The sequence below is a fragment of the Pongo abelii genome, chromosome 2 (assembly GCF_028885655.2).
Source record: "Pongo abelii isolate AG06213 chromosome 2, NHGRI_mPonAbe1-v2.0_pri, whole genome shotgun sequence".
NCBI lineage: Eukaryota > Metazoa > Chordata > Mammalia > Primates > Hominidae > Pongo > Pongo abelii.
This window is the reverse complement of record NC_085928.1, coordinates 152,995,791-153,014,691: the sequence shown is the minus strand read 5'-3', so window position 1 is coordinate 153,014,691 and position 18,901 is coordinate 152,995,791. Positions and strand designations below refer to the sequence as shown.

Genomic DNA, 18,901 nt, shown 5'->3' with positions numbered 1-18,901 from the left:
TTCACAATGAGGTCTTTTCATAGTTGATCTGTATTAATTTAAATGATAATTTATAAAAAAGGAGAAATAACATTTAACATAAGTCTAAAAAAGATAAGAACTAGTTCTTAAATTAACTTCATCCTCCTTTGGTTAGCATTTTTTACATAGGTAACCCATATTTTGCCTAGGCTCGCTATTTCTTTTGACATCTATATAGCATTCAATATGTTTTTTCTTTGTCCTAGTCCATTTTTCATTGCAATAACAGAATACTTGAGACTGAATAATTTATAAGGGAAAGACTTTTTTAGCTCATGATTCTAGAGGCTGGGAGGGCCAAGATCAGGCAGTCATCTTTGGCTAGCTTCTGATGCAGGCTTCGTGCTATGGCATCATAACATGGCAGAAAAACAGAAGGAGAAATAGACATGTACAAAGAGGCAAAACAGGAGAAGCAGCCTCACTTTATTACAACCTATTCTCATGAGAACTAATTCAGTCTTGAAAAACAGACATTAATCCATTTTAATCACTTCGTAAAGTCACTACCTTTCAACACTGTCTCACTGGAAACCAAGTCTCAACATAAGTTTTAGTGGGGACAAACCATATTCAAATAATAGCTTCATCTTGATAGAGATGTGGACTCTTAAGAAATCTAACTAAACAAATTAGTCATAATGTTAGGGGCTCTGGAAAGTCCAAATGATTTAGTGTAGATTAAATTATAGGGCCTCATTTCAAAAAAATATGCATAAGCTGATTTTAGTAATGTCAAACATTTTCAAATGGCCCTTGACCTATAAAAAAGAAAATGTAGTCATGGCAGATCTTCTCTGTTTATTAAAGCTGATCTGTTTCTTTTTCTGCATATTCTCTATTCTCATCTCTCCCTGGTCATATTCACTGACCATCTTGCCCTCAGCTTGACAGAGACAACTGAGGCCATCAGTTGGATAAGAAGTCTATTAATCTTGATCTCCCATCTCAGTTCAGCCCCTATCCCTTTCCTCTTCTATCTCAGCAGGGTCTTGGATCTCAGTGAGTTGGGTCATCCTCTCCATCCCCCACCTCTTGTATTTGTATCTTCAGGCTCTTAGATCTCTCTTAGTTTTTTTAGGTTTTTTTTTTTTTTTTTATCTTCAGTGTAGCATTTTTCATTGTAGATAACAGCAGCATTCTTCAAAACCCCTCTCTTCACTTGGTTTCTCTGAAACACCCAACCCTTTCTTGATCTTCCCTCTACATTCTGGTCTTCCTTTCTGTCTTCTATCTGACCTACTAAGGCATTAAAGTCTACATTCAGAAAGGACCCAAGAATCCTGTTCTTTCAGCATGTCAGAAAATAACAGTACCATTAGATATCATTGTTTGACTTAGGTGGAAGAGACATTTATATTCAACTCTTTCTTCTTTTTATATAGCTTATATGGAAGAATTAAAAATAAATGTATGTACCATCAATATTTTATTACATTTTTATCACCTACTTACCTTATGTATAGAGAATATTCACAATGTTGTCATGATTTATTGTCTTCCAACAATTAATAATTGGGAATCCCTATGGGCTGGACATTAAGAGGATTGTGGAAAAATATAATGATAATGATTACCCTTCATTGATCCTTTCATGTTTGCCAGAAAGGGAAATATATAACAAGTTTGCACAGTAGGTATTAAATTCTCCAATTTTACATAAAATGACTTTGGGACTTCAAGTTCACAAGTTCACACAGCATGCAACCGAAGAGCTGGGATTCATGCTGTGCCTTCCCACCTCAACACTTTCTTTATATGACTTAACACTAAATATAAGAGATCTTAACAGGTACAAGTTATGAGGAGGAGTGATTACTATGATTAGCTTGGAGTTTTGATAAAACTAATTATATAATTGTTTTTACTTATTGATTTTTTTCTGAAATTAACAAAAATATGAATTTCTTCAGGGTTTTGGAGTTTTATAAAAGACAAAAAGCTATTTCTATACAGATTTTTCATTTCAATGTACAAGTTGATTTTTTCCTGCCTTATAAAATCATACACTTTGAAAGCAAACCTAAGCATTGTTTTGTAAAAATAATAATAATAATAATAATTCATTCAAAAAAGTTCAATGCTGCCTTTTGTTAGTCACTCCCAAGACAAATGGACTAGGAATTTTTATATGATTCTGGAAGTGCTAAAGCTCTCTCTCCCTGACAGCTTGTTAATTATTGACATTTTCTCTTTTTCTCCCCATGGGATTCTGGGACTGGAAGAGACCTTGTTATGTAGTCCCCATATGAAAATAAGCAATGACCTGGGACCCAAATGAAATCATGAAGGCCTAATGAGAATCAGAAGGTGCATGTAATGAGAAGCAGGCAGTGGGCCTAATGAGATACTTAGCAGACTCTGTCTCTTCTTTCTATTAACCTTTCTCTCTTTTTCAGGGTAATGATTTAGGGTGTGTTTTATTGGAATTTTTAGCATATTTCCTTTTACAGTTTTTATATTTTTATACTTTTCTAGTGTACTGATTATAATGGCATGAGGTGGCAAGGTTGCGTCTTAGTATAGGTTGATACAAGGGCTGATGTTAAGGTGCAAAGGGAAGCCTTTAGTAGGTCTGGCTGTTTTCCTGCCACCCTGAAAATGCCCAGTCTTTTGTGATCTTGGAAGCTGGTTTATTTATATTTGGTTGGAATATAAATGCTACAGATCTTGCTCCTAGATCAGGGAAGATGAGATGATAGGGGATGCCAAGTGACAACTCATATAAAGTGATAGTATGTTGTGAAGGTGCAGTCTGTGACAGTTTCTAGAATCAATGGAAAAAGAGCTGGGACCAACTAAATGCCTATCATGAGTATAGGAAGGAGAAGTTGTGGTGGCCATATTAGATTTTGGCCATTTCTGTGCAAAAAGACCATAAATCCTTGAAGACAAGAATTGTGTATCTTGGCACAAGTTAGTCAACTAATATTTAGAAATAAATAGGGATTGAATTAAAGGGATACAAATAATGGTTTTAAACTCTTTTCAAGTTTGATTTTTGGGATATATTTGTTGGTAAATAGTTCTTAAATGTGAGCAACTGTATCTACAATATCTCAGAAAGTATTGGTGTGTTTTAGATGGAGAAAGATGTATTCCTAAGAAATTTAAACCTCAAGTTTGACTATGAGGTTTGTGGTTTAAGTTTATATTGCTATGAGGTCGAGAGACACAAACTGAAAAATCAATTTAAAACATAATCTTAGGTTGGAAGTACTCTTGGAACAACTGGCTAAAACAAAGTCAAAAAGCATATTTGGAAGACCACAGTCTCAGCCAAGAGCACAAAGATGTCACCTTCACTAAAGCCCCACCAACACGAGTTCACAATCCAAAAATCTAAAATCTGCAAGGAAACAAATCATTGAGAGACAGCAGAGTGGCAAACAACAAAATTAGACCTCAAGATTTTTATATAATATAATAACTAAAGATTATAAAATTTGTATATATATACTTAAAGAAATGAAAGATGAAAACAAAAACACAAGAAACGAATTATTAAAATAAAGAGCAAACAGATTGAAAGAATTTGAGTACTTATAAGGGGTATTAAGAGTAATCCACCCAAGGAAAATACATGTATCATAATAGAATATATAACTTTCTACACAGAGGAGACATAAAAAAGAAAAAAATTAATCAATACAAAAGAAGGCAGGAAATGGAAACAGCAAGAAATATAAAAGTGCAGAAAAAGGCAGAGTAATTTGAAAGCATGTGGTAGAAATAAATTCAAATATATCAATAGTAAACAAAATTGTAAATGAATTAAACTCATGCATCAAAAGGGAAAGACTGTCAGATTTTACTTTTTAAACTTGTTATTGAATTACACGTGAAGAAAAGTGCATATATGTATGGAACTTATTGAATTCTTACAAACTGAACTCAACTGTGTAACCAGCATCCAAATCACAAAGTATAACATTACCAGCCACCTCAGAAGCCCCCTTCATGCCCCTTTTAGTGACCCCTTCCTTCTCCCTGAAAAAGGGTAGCTACTATCTTGACTCTATAAGCATTAGATTCATTTTCATTTATTTACCTAGATTTGATTAAAGATTTAAATATGAGAAACAAAACTCATAAAATGTTTAGAAGAGAGTCTCTATCATTTCAGTTTGGAAAGAATTCTAAAGCACAAAACATTATAAAAGACTGGTCAATTTGACTACCTTAAAATAAAGAACTTTTGTTCATCAAAGTTATTTTAATTTAAAGAATTAAAGAACTTAAAACGATATAAATTCTAGTCACAAACAGGAGAAAAATTTGCCATTTGACATATAACTATCAAAGGATCAGTGTCCAGAATAAAGAATTACTTCAGTTCGATAGGAGATAAGCTACCCATTAATTTAAAAATCAGCAAAATAAATGAGCAGGTGTTTCACAGGAAAGGAAATCTTAACGTCCATCAGTATATCATAAAATATTCAACATCAGTGGTCCTGTGGGGAGTTCAAATTAAACCACAACTACTAGATCAGGAAAAATGAACTATATAGTACAAGGTTAAGAGCACAGACTGGAGTCAGACTAGCTGGGTTCAGATCCCTGATCCACATACTAGTTTTGTGCTTTTGGGAAAGTCACTGCACTTCTTTGGGCTTTTGTTTTCTCATCTATAAAGTGAGGCTAATGATTCTTCCTACCTAATGGAATTATTGTGATAATTAAATGAGTTATGTGTTTGTGTGTAAAGTATTATAACAGGACCTGGCATGTTATACGATCTATTTGTTAACTATCTTTACCAGTTTGGGCTGCTATAACAGAATACCACTGGGTAGTTTAAACAACAGTTACGTCTTACATTTCTATACTCTAAATCCAAGATCCAAGTGCTGGTAGATTTATATCTGGTGAGGACTCACTTCCTGGTTTGCAGGTGGCTACCTTGTTGCTATATCCTCACATGATGGACAGAGGAGAGGTCTCTCTCTCAAGTCTATTCTTATTAGGACACTAATCTCATAATAAGGGCTTTGTCTCATGATCTCATTCAAACTTAATTACTTCCTCCCACAAATGAATACCATCACAGTAGGGATTAGTGAGTGCTTCAACATATGAATTTGAGGGAGACACAAACATCAGTCCATAGCACTATATTAGCAATTATGACTATGGGAAGCCCTGAGACGACTTCTGTTTTCTATCTATACTCATTTTCTAGATGATCTGATTTAGACTCATGAATTTAAATACCACTTATTTACTGATAGTTTCCAAATATACATCTCCAGCCTGGAGTCCTCTCCTAATCTGTAGTCTTGCATATCCATTTGCCTTCTATATCTGTTATGCATCTTAAACTTCACACATCCAAAATTGGCTCCCCCTTTCCTCCCTATTCACTCACCCAAAAGCCTATTCAAGCATTAACTTCCTCATTAGGAGCAATTCTATTCTTCCATTTGTTCAGGCCAAAAATGCAGATGTCTTATTTGATTTATTTCTCTTACATCTCAACTTTGGTCCTTCAAAAAATCCTCTCACCTCTCTCTACTTTCAAAATATATACAGAGTTGTGTCTCTTCTAACTAGCCCCATTGCCCCCACGCTGGTCCAGGCCACTAACATCTTCCACTTGGACTATGACAATAACCTTCTAACAAGCCTTTCTACTTCAGCCCTGACCCTCTCTTGCCCTATCTTAATAGAGTAGCTAGAATGATGTTGTTAAAGCATTATCAGATCATGTCACTTTATTCCTCAAAACCCTCTAGTGCCTTCTCTTCTTCCAAACTAAAAGCCAGAATCATCATTAAGTCTTGTAGGTTCCTAGGTCACCTGGTTCCTGATTCCCACACTGATCTCCTCTTCTTCCATTCTACTTCTTGCTCCAACCTTTCTAGGTTCCTTGATGTTTCTCAGGGTCTTTATCTTGCTCTTCACTGTAACTAGAGTGTCCCTCTTCCAAATGTCCACCTGGCTTGCTCTCTCACTGTTTTATTATTTTAGGGAAAGAAAAAGCCAAATAAGCCTCCTTTCAGTGATACTTTTGTTGTACACTACCTAAAATTTCAACACCTACCTCAACATTTTATCTCCCTTTATGCTTTCTTTTTCTACCTTAGCTCTTGTAACTATCTAGTATACTAGATCTTTAAGTTATTTGACTTGTTTATTGGCTCTTCCTCATAATTTATGTTCCAAAAAGGCAGGTTTTCTTGTCAGTTTTGTTCACTACTGCACCTCCAGCACCTACAACAGTAGCTGGCACACAGTAGGTCCTCAGTTGCTTTTTGTTGGATGAATAAATAAATTAACAAATGTCAAGTTTGGGCAAGGATGTGGAGCAACTGGAACATTTGTTTACGTACTACAGGTAGAAGTGTTGTTATGACACAGGAATTCCACCCCTAGTAAATACCATCTAGTTAAGTGCTTCCTATGCACATCAGGAGACAAGTACAAGAATAGTCAAAGTTCCACTGTTCCACTGTTTGTTATAGCAAAGAACTGGACACAATCAAAATGTCCATCAACAATAGAATAGATATGTGGAAACACATTTCCACTTATTTATACCATATAGCAAGGAAAATGAGTTAATCATAACTATAGCCAAACCATGTGGGTGAATCTCAAGAACTAAATTTTGAGCAATATATGCAGCATTATTTCACTTATGTAAGTTTGAAAAACAAAAAACCAAATAATACATTGTTCTCTGCTACTAAGATATGCAATAAAAGTATAGTGAAAAGCAAGGTAATCAGGGACACAAAATTTAGGATAGTAATTACTGCAGCAGTGGACACGATGGGATAGAATCCCAGAGGAGTAAAGAGCAATTCTGAAATATAGAGATCATGTTATTTCTCTTTGACTGTATGAGGAGCATATAGATATTTGTTGTATTTTTTTTATATTTCACAGTTATAAACATTCCATAATATGTATTCAATAGATAACAAATAATATTACACAAAAATCTAAAGAAAATAGTTAAAGAGCCCCTTCTGTGTGGTCACGCCAAGCCAGCGCCTGGGCCTGGAACCGGGCTGCAGCCCCCCAGCTTCGCCCACCACCTCCCTACCATGGACCCTCACAAAGTGAACAAGCTTCGGGCCTTTGTGAAAATGTGTGAGCAGGATCCGAGCGTTCTGCACACCGAGGAAATGCGCTTCCTGAGGGAGTGGGTAGAGAGCATGGGAGGTAAAGTACCACCTGCTACTCAGAAAGCGAAATCAGAAGAAAATACCAAGGAAGAAAAACCTGATATTAAGAAGGTGGAGGAAGACTTAAAGGCAGACGAACCATCAAGTGAAGAAAGTGATCTAGAAATTGATAAAGAAGGTGTGATTGAACCAGACACTGATGCTCCTTAAGAAACGGGAGATGAAAATGCAGAGATAATGGAGGAGATGATGGATCAGGCAAATGATAAAGAAGTGGCTGCTATTGAAGCCCTAAATGATGGTGAACTCCAGAAAGCCATTGACTTATTCACAGATGCCATCAAGCCGAATCCTCGCTTGGCCATTTTGTATGCCATGAGGGCCAGTGTCTTCGTCAAATTACAGAAACCAAGTGCTGCCATCCAAGACTGTGACCGAGCCATTGAAATAAATCCTGATTCAGCTCAGCCTTACAAGTGGTGGGGGAAAGCACACAGACTTCTAGGCCACTGGGAAGAAGCAGCCCATGATCTTGCCCTTGCCTGTAAATTGGATTATGATGAAGATGCTAGTGCAATGCTGAAAGAATTTCAACCTAGGGCACAGAAAATTGAAGAATATTGGAGAAAGTATGAGCGAAAATGTAAAGAGCGAGCGATCAAAGAAAGACTAGAACGAGTTAAGAAGGCTCGAGAAGAGCATGAGAGAGCCCAGAGGGAGGAAGAAGCCAGACGACAGTCAGGAGCTCAGTATGGCTCTTTTCCAGGTGGCTTTCCTGGGGGAATGCCTGGTAATTTTCCTGGAGGAATGCCTGGAATGGCTGGAATGCCTGGACTCAATGAAATTCTTAGTGATCCAGAGGTTCTTGCAGCCATGCAGGATCCAGAAGTTATGGTGGCCTTCCAGGATGTGGCTCAGAACCCAGCAAATATGTCAAAATACCAGAGCAACCCAAAGGTTATGAATCTCATCAGTAAATTGTCAGCTAAATTTGGAGGTCAAGCGTAATGCCCTTCTGATAAATAAAGCCCTTGCTGAAGGAAAAAAAAAATAGTTAAAGAAATTGGCAGGCTATTTATTAAACAAGAATTTCAATTACTCAATAAACAGAAATTGCTCAAACTCACTATTAATCAGGGACTACAAATTAAAATGATTATAAGATAATATTCATAGGACTGAAATAAATTTTAAGTTGATCAGATTAGGAATTGGTAAGGTTTTAGGAAAGCAGATATTCTAACACACTACCCAAGAAAATGAAAAATTATATACTCATTTAAAGGACAATTTTGTAGTATCTATTAAAAGTAATCATGTACAAACCTATGACCAGCAAATTTACTCCTCAGCATATTTTCAGAATGATACTTATTTTAAAACACATGAAAATACACTATTACTTTAATAAATATACCTCTCTCAATAAAAATATTTTACATAGGGTAGGAGAGGCAGGAAGCAAATGGTAATCAAAAGAGACTCTATCATCAGTAATGCTCTAATTTTTAAAAGCAGATTTATGTATTTGCTTGATTGTAATTAATTTTATAAAATAAATACGACAAAAGCTGCATACCCGAATTTTCCAGATGCAGCTAATTAAATGCAGCATTTAATTGAAATTAAGGCATTTACATCCTTTAATGTTTATGTTAAAAGGCACAAGAGACTTAAATTTAATGAGTTAAGGTACCAGTGTGAGAGGTTAGAAAAAGAACATACAGAACAAATCCAAAGAATGCAGAATTTAGCAAAAAATAAAGATAAAAGCTGAAATAAAAAGAAATAGATAGCAAAACTGAAATAAAGAGGATTAACCAAGTCAAAAGTTGTTTCATTGAAAAGACATAAAATACACAATTTTGATAAGTCAGAGAGAGAGAAAGCAAAAATAAGCAATGCTATAAGAGAAGAGCATGACTGGAGGTGCTGTGGAGATTAAAAAGTAAGAACATGTCGTGTACAATTTATGCAAATACATCAGAAAACTTAAATGGACAATTTCCTAGAAATGTATAACTGACTAAACTATCTGAAGGAAGAAAATAACCCTAAATAGCCCTGCAATCATTCAAGAAATTGAGTCAGTAGCTAAAAATCTGTTCACCCAAAAACACAAGGCCCAGAATTTTTCCTAGGTGAGTTCTACCTAACTTTCAAGGAATAGATCACTCCAATTTTAGACAAACTGTGAAAGAGAAAAGACAAAAGAGAAATGCACCTCAAATCATTTCATGAGGCTAGGATAATACTCCAGAAATGAAAATCAGTTTATGTCAGTAACAAAAATGAAAAATATATGCCAATCTCATAAACAGAGATGTAAAGGTTGTGAACAATCAACAAGCCAAATTCATCAATGTAAAAAAATACATATGACTAACCTGCATTTATCCCAGGAATATAAGAATAATATTAGAAAACTGTGAGTATAGTTTACTACATTAACAAATGAAGAGAAAATAATCTCTCAGCAGATACAGAAAACGCATTTAATAGAAAACATTCAAGACATATTAATTTAAAAATGTTTGGCAAGGTATAAAAGGGAAGAACTTCCTCTATGTGATACAGTATCTAGTGGGAAAAAAACTGTAGAAAACATCGTATATGCTGATGAGCCTTCAGAAGTGTAATACCTTTTGTAGACAGTCATACTTCATTTTATTGTGCTTCTCTTTATTGTGCTTTACAGATACTGCAATTTTTACAAATTGAAATTTTGTGGCAACTCTGCTTGGAGCAAGCCTCTCACTCATCTTTCCAGCAGCACGTGCTCATTTTATGTCTCTGTGTCACCTTTTGGTAATTCTCACACTATCTTAAGCTTTTTCATTATATGTGTTATGATGAGCTGTTATCCACGACCTTTGATGTCACTATTGTAATTATTTAGGGGCTTTATGAACCATGTTCATATAAGATGGCAAACTTAATAGTTGTCTGTGTTTTGATTGCTCCACCAACTGGTCATTCCCCCATCTCTCTTGCTCCTCTCTGGCCTCCCTATTCACAACAACACTGAAATTAGGCTAACCAATCACCTTAAAATAGCCTCTAAGTGTTTAAGTGAAAGGAAGAGTTGCACATGTCTGGGTTGAAATCAAAGGCTAGAAATGATTAAGCTTAGTGAGGAAGGCATGTCAAAAGGCAGGACAGGCCGAAAGCTAGGCCTCTTGCACCAAACAGCCAATTTATTGATGCAAAGGAAAAGTTTTTTAAATAAATTTAAAATGATACTCCAGTGAACACACAAACGATAACAAAAAAAGCAAAACAGTCTTACTGCTGATATAGAAAAAGTTTTAGTGGTCTGGATAGAGGATAAAACCAGCTACAACATTCCCTTAAGCCAAAAGCCTAATGTAGAGCAAGACCCTCCCTTCAATTCTGTGAAGGCTAAGAGGCAAGGAAGCTGTGGAGAAAAGGATTGAAGCTAGCAAGGTTGGTTCATGAGGTTTGAAGAAAGAAGCTGTCTCCACAACATAAAAGTGCAAGGTGAAGCAGCAAGTGCTGATGTAGAAGCTGTAGCAAGTTATCCAGAAGATCTAGCTAATTGATGAAGGTGGCTACACTAAACAACAGATTTCCAGTGTAAATAAAACAGCCTCTATTGAACAAAAATGCCATGGAGGACTTTCATAGCTGGAGAGAAATCAATGCCTGGTCTGAAAGTTTCAAAAGACAGGCTGACCTTCTTGTTAGGGATTAATGTAGCTGATTACTTAAGTTGAAGACAATACTCATTTGCTATTCTGAAAATCCTAGAGCCCTTAAGAATTATGCTAAATCTACTCTGCCTGTGCTCTTATATGGACCAAAAAAGCCTGGATGACAGCACATCTCTGTACAGCATGGTTTCTTTGAAGAAACCACCATTGAGATCTACTGCTCAGAAAAAAAAAAAAAAAAAGGTTCCTTTCAAAATATTGCTGCTCTTTTTAAGGATGAGTTCATGTCCTTTGTAGGGACATGGATGAAGCTGGAAACCATCATTCTCAGCAAACTATCTCAAGGACAAAAAACCAAACACCACATGTTCTCACTCATAGGTAGGAATTGAACAATGAGAACACTTGGACACAGGAAGGGGAACATCACACACCGGGGCCTGTCGTGGAGTGGGGATGGGGGGAGGGATAGCATTAGGAGATATATCTAAAGTAAATGACGAGTTAATGGGTGCAGCACACCAACATGGCGCATGTATACATATGTAACAAAGCTGCACGTTGTGCACATGTACCCTAGAACTTAAAGTATAATAAATAAAAAATAAACTAAAAAAAATTGCTGCTCATTGACAATGCACCTGGTCACCCAAGAGCTCTGATAGGTATGTGCAAAGAGGTGAATGTTGTTTTCATGACTGCTAACAAATATCCATTCTGCAGCCTATGGATCAAGGAGTAATTTTGACTTTCTTATTTAAGAAATACATTTTGCAAGGCTATAGCTGCCATGGAAAGTGATTCCTCTGATGGATCTGGGCAAGTATATCTAAAACCTTCCGGGTAGGATTCACCATTCTAAATGCTATTAAGAACATTTATGATTTATGAAAGGAGGTCAAAATATCAACATTAACAGGGGTTTGGAAGAAGTTGATTCCAACCCTCATGGATGATTTTGAGGGATACAAGACTTCAGTGGGGGAAGTAACTTCAAATGTGGTAGGAATAGCAAGAGAACTAGAATTAAAAACAGCCTGAATTGCTGCAATCTCATGATAAAACTTGAACAGATGAGGAGTTGTTTCTTACGGATGAGCAACGAAAGTGGCTTCTTGAGATGGATTTTCAAGGAAATCCATCGTGAAGATGCTGTGAACATTGCTGAAATGACAACAAAAGATTTAGAATATCACATAAACTTGGTTGATAAAGCAGCCGTAGAGTTTGAGAGGATTGACTCTAATTTGGAAAGAAGTTCTATTGTGGGTAAAATTCTATCAAATAGCATCACATGCTACAGAAAAATCTTTCACGAAAGGAGAGTCATTCAATTTAGCAAACTTCATTGTTGCCTTATTTTTAGAAGTTGCCAAAGCCACTCCAGCCTTCAGCAACCACCAGCCCTATCAGTCAGGAGCCATTAACATCTAGGTAAGACCCACCACTAGGAAAAAGATTATGATTCGCTGAAGACTCAGGTGATTGTTAGCATTTTTTAGTAATAAAGCATTTTTAATGAAGGCATGTACATTTCTTTTGTTTGTTTTGTTTGTTTGTTTTTTGAGACAGAGTCTTGCTCTGTCACCCAGGCTGGAGTACAGTGGCACGATCTTGGCTCACCACAACCTCTGCCTCCTGGGTTCAAGCAATTCTCTGCCTCAGTCTTCCTAGTAGCTGGGATTACAGGTGCCACGACCAGCTAATTTTTGTATTTTTAATAGAGACAGGGTTTCACCATCTTGGCCAGGCTGGTCTTGAACTCCTGACCTCGTGATCCACCCGCCTTGGCCTCCCAAAGTGCTGGGATTACAGGCATGAGCCACCGCGCCCAGCCATGTACATTGTTTTTTAGACATAATGTTATTGTACACTTAATAGACTACAGTATAGTGTAAACATAACTTTTATATACACTGTGAAACCAAAAAGTGTGTATGACTCATTTTATTGCTGTATTTGCTTTATTGCAGTGGTCTGGAACCAAACCCACAGTATCTCCTCTAGTATGCCTGTAGTTTAAGTATTCTCTTTTTGATAAATGTTTTGGTGGTTTTCCACCCTTTTCATTTTAAGTAGTTAACATCCTAAATGTAAATCTATGTCTACTTGTTACATTATTTCCTTAGGATAAATTCTAGTAAGTGTCATTGCTCAGTTCAAGGTTTTAGATCCTATAAAGTTTTATTACATATTCCTAATCTCTGTGCAGGATGATTATACAAACTTTCAGTGCCACCAAGCAATTCCTGAGAGTTGCCTTTTATTAATTTTATTCATTCAGCAGATATTTATGGAGCATTATGATATGCTAAGTTCTCTGCTGTGAGTTGAGGTTCAGTGACAAACACAACAAATATGGTTGGTGCTCTTGCTCAGCTTACAGACAAGTTTTTGGGCTATCCATACATGTTGTTTGAGAAATTGCCTGTTTTGTGACTTTACCCTTTTTTTGGAGTATTCAGTTTGATTTACCAGAAGGTAAAATTCCAGGGTATTCAGCATCTGAAGTATAAGGCGTATAAGAAATGATATGTCTTTGGGTAGAATGACTATTATTTTCTAGACCAAATATAGAACAAATGGTGGAAAGACACAATTATGTATAGATGCAGATAAAAGAGCAAAGTGTCTGAAAATAGGTCAGTCCCAAGAAATCTGAAATGAATGATTTCTTCATCCAAGGAAAGGAGGGTGTGCCACTTCACAGAGAGGCTGAGGGCTTAGGCCACAGACTACATCATACCCCCAGTTATGCCTGGACCAGGTCCTCCAGTATTGCTGGGATAATACATTGTAGAGTTAATACTGCACAAGTGGTCTGCCTCGTAGGCCACTGAGCCTTGGCTTAGTACTCCTAACACGGGCTGTAATTTGACTCAAATTAAACTGAGCATATTTCCCTGTAGAGAACACCTCAATACCATTTATCATTCTCAATCAGCAATTCCAACTTCAAAAAAGAATACAAAAATCAGTGCTGACGAGATAGCAAATAGCTTCAGCTGCTGGCTCCTTCCTCCCCAATTAAACCTGGAGGGACTGCGTAATTGAGAGGAAGCTGGGAGCTGAAGAAGTAATAATTAACTAGGAGAACACCTGGAAAGGCCAAGGTTGTCTTAAAGGTTGTGGGGGCAAGGGAAAGGATGGCCATAGCTTGGACAGTAGCCAGAAACAGAAGTAGGGAGAGAGGTTCAGGCAAAGATTTTAACTTCTGCCTTCCCCTCTTTACCTCATTGTTTTGGGGTGATCATCCACCCACCCCCACTCCACCAGCCCAAGGCATCCATTGTGGTGTCTGGGGCTAAACAACTTGATGAAAGTGCGAGAATTGCCCATGGGCATTCTTTTCTCGATCTTCTGCACCCCCAAATTCTCTGGGCTAATGGAAGATGGAGGATCTGAAGAAAACGTGTCTTTTCAGTGTTGCTTCGTTCTAAAGATTTAAAGTCAAATTCCTGAGAGGAATTTCTTGGAGAAGTGAACAGGCAGACATTGATGGTCAAAACTTTGGTTGTGTTAAAGCTTTTCTCCACCCTGGAGCTTACTCTTTTCCTTCTGAAAATTACTGAGGGGATATTCCAGTGTGTATATGGGCCTTTCCACATACACCTTACCTAACAAGTTTGACCCCAGGAAAATGTGACTCACAGGCCAAAACAGCAAGATGCTCAATGCATACAACCAGTAGAAAGCAGACCAAAAGCTGAACATAGAACATAAACATGAAGCAAAATTACTGGAACATATGGACCAAGAATTTAAAATGGGCATAATTAGTATCCTTAAAGAGATAAAGGAGAATGATAGTAATATGAAGCAGGTACAAGAAGATGTAATAAGAATCGGATGAAAAAATTAAATTTGAAATTTTTTCAATATTTTTCAAAAATTGAAGTAGAGAAATAATAGACAGTCAGAGCCTAGGTGCTTTTATCCAACACAGGATTGGAACCAGCCAATTAATGGAAAAGTCATCTAAAGCAAAGAATCATTCTATAAAATGACACAAATATCTCAGATATTTAATTTTCACTTATAAATTTTATATTAATTTCCAATCTTTTAATAAAGACAATGTTTTTTCTTTGAATATTACAGTTCTTAGTCGCCTTTCTTTCACAAAGTACACCACAAATATATCAACCAGAATTTCTAGTTTTTCGGTTGCTTTAGTTTTGAGATTAAAGACATTGGCAAATATAAGAATCCATCTGTATTTGGATATACATTTTTGCAACATTTTACAATTGTCCTGCTCACTACTAATTTAGTAATATTTTCTAAGCAACTTAATTCTATCAAGTCTTTCTGCATATTTAACTTAGTTTTTTGAAAAACATCAACTTTCTTTCATATTCACATTTAATCTATACAAATTATGCAATTACAAATATCAATTTAAAGTAGACATAAACAAATTTTGGAACAAGCATGGTTCTTGTTAAGCATAAAATTCATGTGGTGGAAGCAGAAGTTACCTGGGCACACTGGAGAGCAACTTACTAAGCGTCAGCATTTAGTGTGTAGAGGACATTAGACAGTATGTTTTACAGAACAAATAAAGGATTAATCTAGAGAGTGGAGACTAAGAGCTTCTAGCACATATCTCTAGTACAGTCTTTCTCCATATATATGTATATAATTTTTTTGCAGATAAACTAATTTTTGAAAATCATCATAAATACACATATACAAGAGCACTTTCTCAGGGATCTTTGTAGGGTAACTTTGAAGGAACTAAACAGATTGGAACAAAAACAAAATTGACCCCAAACCACAGAAATAAGTCAGAGCTAAAGTTCTCATTCAGACCTGTTTTATGCATGCATGCATGGTCTTTATATGAAATATAACTTTATTCCTTGGATACAAAAAGAAATACACTCTTACACTGTAATAATTTATAATTTTTGGCATTTTGCCTATATTGTCAAGGGTGTGCAGTAGCTTCAACACAGAGGCTTTACAGAAGGGAGCTTTATAAATCTCATCAAAAGAAAGCTCAAAAAATTTAATCGGTGTAAAATAAGAATTTTCTGGAGTTTAATAAACACTGACAATCTACAGTCACTATATTTTAACTATCCATTACAAAGGAACAAGTCAAGCAAACATAATTTTCATCAGCTATTGATTTATTTATAACCATGCCTTTATAAAAATTATCTGAGTCTATTCTCCAATTGAATGACATTATCCAAATGTCATATATTTTTTGTCTTTCATTTTCATTGATTTCTCTGATTTATAAAGCCTCTTTTACACTCTCCAATTTCTTATCATGTCCCAAAGAATAAATGTTCTACTCTAAGCTTCAAGCTTTCTATTGCATGCCTTTCCATAGTCCACTCTGCCATAGATCGGAAATTGAATTCAAAGTCATCTGCCTAATGACAATGATTTTTAACTGTTTGTTGTAGCTTTTTATTTTCTGTTAGTTAAATCAAGTAAATTTATAACCACCTGTAGAACAAAAATTAAGAGTTTTAATATCACTGTTTACACATAGTATAAAGTTGAGTGCTATGTCCTCCATTTATTACATTAAAAATCTTACTGAAATACACAAGAAAAGCATCTGTGCCTCTTCACCTTCTAAACTGTAAAATATTTACTTTTGTATCTTACCCAAAAGATGACCCAAAAGCAAAAGGAAAAGTTGAGCAATGAGTTTGGCCAGGTTAAATAGTAAATCAGTTTAATTAGTCCTCTTATTCTTTTTCCTCATAAATTGGAGATGGGGGAAATGTGGTAAAAGAAATTTTTCTGAGAAGTTCTGATTACTGTTGTACCATTACAGTAGAATATATAAAACTACCGAATTCAGAAAGTTTTTCAAAGGAATCTCAATATACACTAACATAATGAAAATGTTTATTGAGAATAACATAACATAAAACAAGTAAGCTCTTGAAATCTTTGAGCTGGTTATGAAACTAAGTGTTATTTCAGACAGGTGCAGCACTGGCGGTGACAAAGCCTGCTTGAATGAATACTGGTTTGATTCTAGTGTTTTGTGTTTGTCCTGATGCTCTAATGCATTCCACTGTGTAATGGCTGATCATGAAACATCACTGAATAATGTTCTCAATCCTACGTATTTTAGTTTGCAATACTTTATCAAGGGATTGGGTTGGCATGAAGAAATCAAACACATCTCTAGATATCTGGGACTTAATATTCTGTTTGTTGCTAGTGGTAAATGTTAATTTAGAAAGAGCACACGGTTCTCATAGTGGATGGCGTGGCGTATCCTCAGTCATGTCTTAAACAGTTGTTACTCATCTGACTGGCAATAGCTAGGATTTTGGTATTCAATTCAGACACCTTAAAAAAACATAATTAGAAATCTTTCCTTTTTTCATGTGTTGCTATGACTGCATGTTTGTATCCCCCGTGTTGAAACCTAACCCCCAATTTAATAGTATTTGGAGTTGGGGCCTTTGGCAGGTAATTAGGTCATGAGGGTGGAGCCCTCACTAGTGGGATTCATGCCATTATTAGAAGAGACACGAGAGCTTGCTTGCTCATTCTCTCTGCTCTCCAGCATATGAAGATACAACCAAAGAGCCATCTGCAAACTAGGAAATGGGCTCTCAACACCAGATCTGCAGCCACCTTAATGTTGGACTACCTAACCTCCAGAACTGTGATAAATGGGTGTTTGTTGTTTAAGCCACTCAGTCTATGGTATATTTATTATAGAAGCCAGAACTAGGACATGTATTCATACTCCCACCTAAGAGTTTAGCATAGGCTCATTACAAAGACAAAAAGATACACAAGTAATGTTTAACACCTAGAGTGAACATTTAAGTAAACTATGGGCTTTGGCTAATAATGTGCTTCAACATAGATTCATTAATTGTAACAAATGCACAACTCTAATGAGGGATATTAATAATGAGAGAGGCTGGGCCAGGGGCAGTGGCTCACGCCTGTAATCCCAGCACTTTGGGAGGCTGAGGCAGGCGGATCACGAGGTCAGGAGATTGAGACCATCCTGGCTAACATGATGAAACCCTGTTTCTGCTAAAAAATACAAAAAATTAGCTGGGCGCGGTGGCGGGCGCCTGTAGTCCCAGCTACTCGGGAGGCTGAAGCAGGAGAATGGCATGAACCCAAGAGGCAGAGCTTGCAGTGAGCCGAGATCGCACCACTGCACTCCAGCCTGGGCGACAGAGTGAGACTCCGTCTCAAAAAATAAAAATAAAATAATAATAATAATAATGATAATAATAATGAGAGAGGCTGTACATGTGTCAGGATAGGAGGTATATGGGGTATCTCCGTACCTTCCTCTCAATTTTGCTATGAACCTAAAATTGCTCTAAAAAATAAAATCTTAAGATAATATGCACAAGATGAATAAGGAAGGAGGTCAGGAATAGCTAAATAAAAAAAGTTAAAGAAAAGGGACTGTTAACCTTTGAAAAATGTGATAATGTGTGAATTTTCCATACCAGTACTTAATATTAATATCAATGTTTTTCTTGGCTTATTCATTAAGGGATTTTTTAAAGACACAATTTTAATTTCTGCACAGAAAATATATTGTTTCAACTAGGCAATTTTCTTTAGTTAGTACTTATTGGCAAAACCACAGAGAAACTAATTGTGTTATTCTACAACTTTTGTTTTTTCACAGGACCAGTACTATTAGATTTACTGAGAAAATCTTTTGGAGGACACTTATTTGAATGTAACCAGCATTACATTCAAATAAGTGTTCTCCAAAAGAGTCCCCCAGCCTTTGCAGATATTCTAGACTCAAGACCTCATATGTCAGCCACAAACTCACAGCAGCAAAATGTTTACTTTGAAAACTAATAAGACTGTTGAATGAAAAGTGGCAGTTGCTGCCTAAACTGTGGAATTGCCTACTGCTGCAACTATTCTGATAAAAATCCCCTCTCTGCTGTTAGAGCCAAGCAATATAAAATAAAATGATACCCTATGTGACTCATTTTTCTGTGAACCAAAGAAATAGGAGAAGTGGTTGAAAGTAATAGCCAAATTTTAGCTGAACATAAGGAAGGATTTCTAACACTTACATAGGTCCAAAAA

At 36.2% G+C, this 18,901-nt stretch overlaps 1 protein-coding gene and 1 pseudogene across 1 annotated transcript in view; both read left to right on the top strand.

Annotated features, from left to right (window-relative positions):
• The window catches only part of SLC9A9 (solute carrier family 9 member A9), a 591,979-nt gene that overhangs the window by 318,158 nt on the left and 254,920 nt on the right, over positions 1 to 18,901 (top strand). The window lies entirely within an intron of this gene.
• On the top strand, positions 7,062 to 8,201 carry LOC100452543 (hsc70-interacting protein-like; annotated as a pseudogene).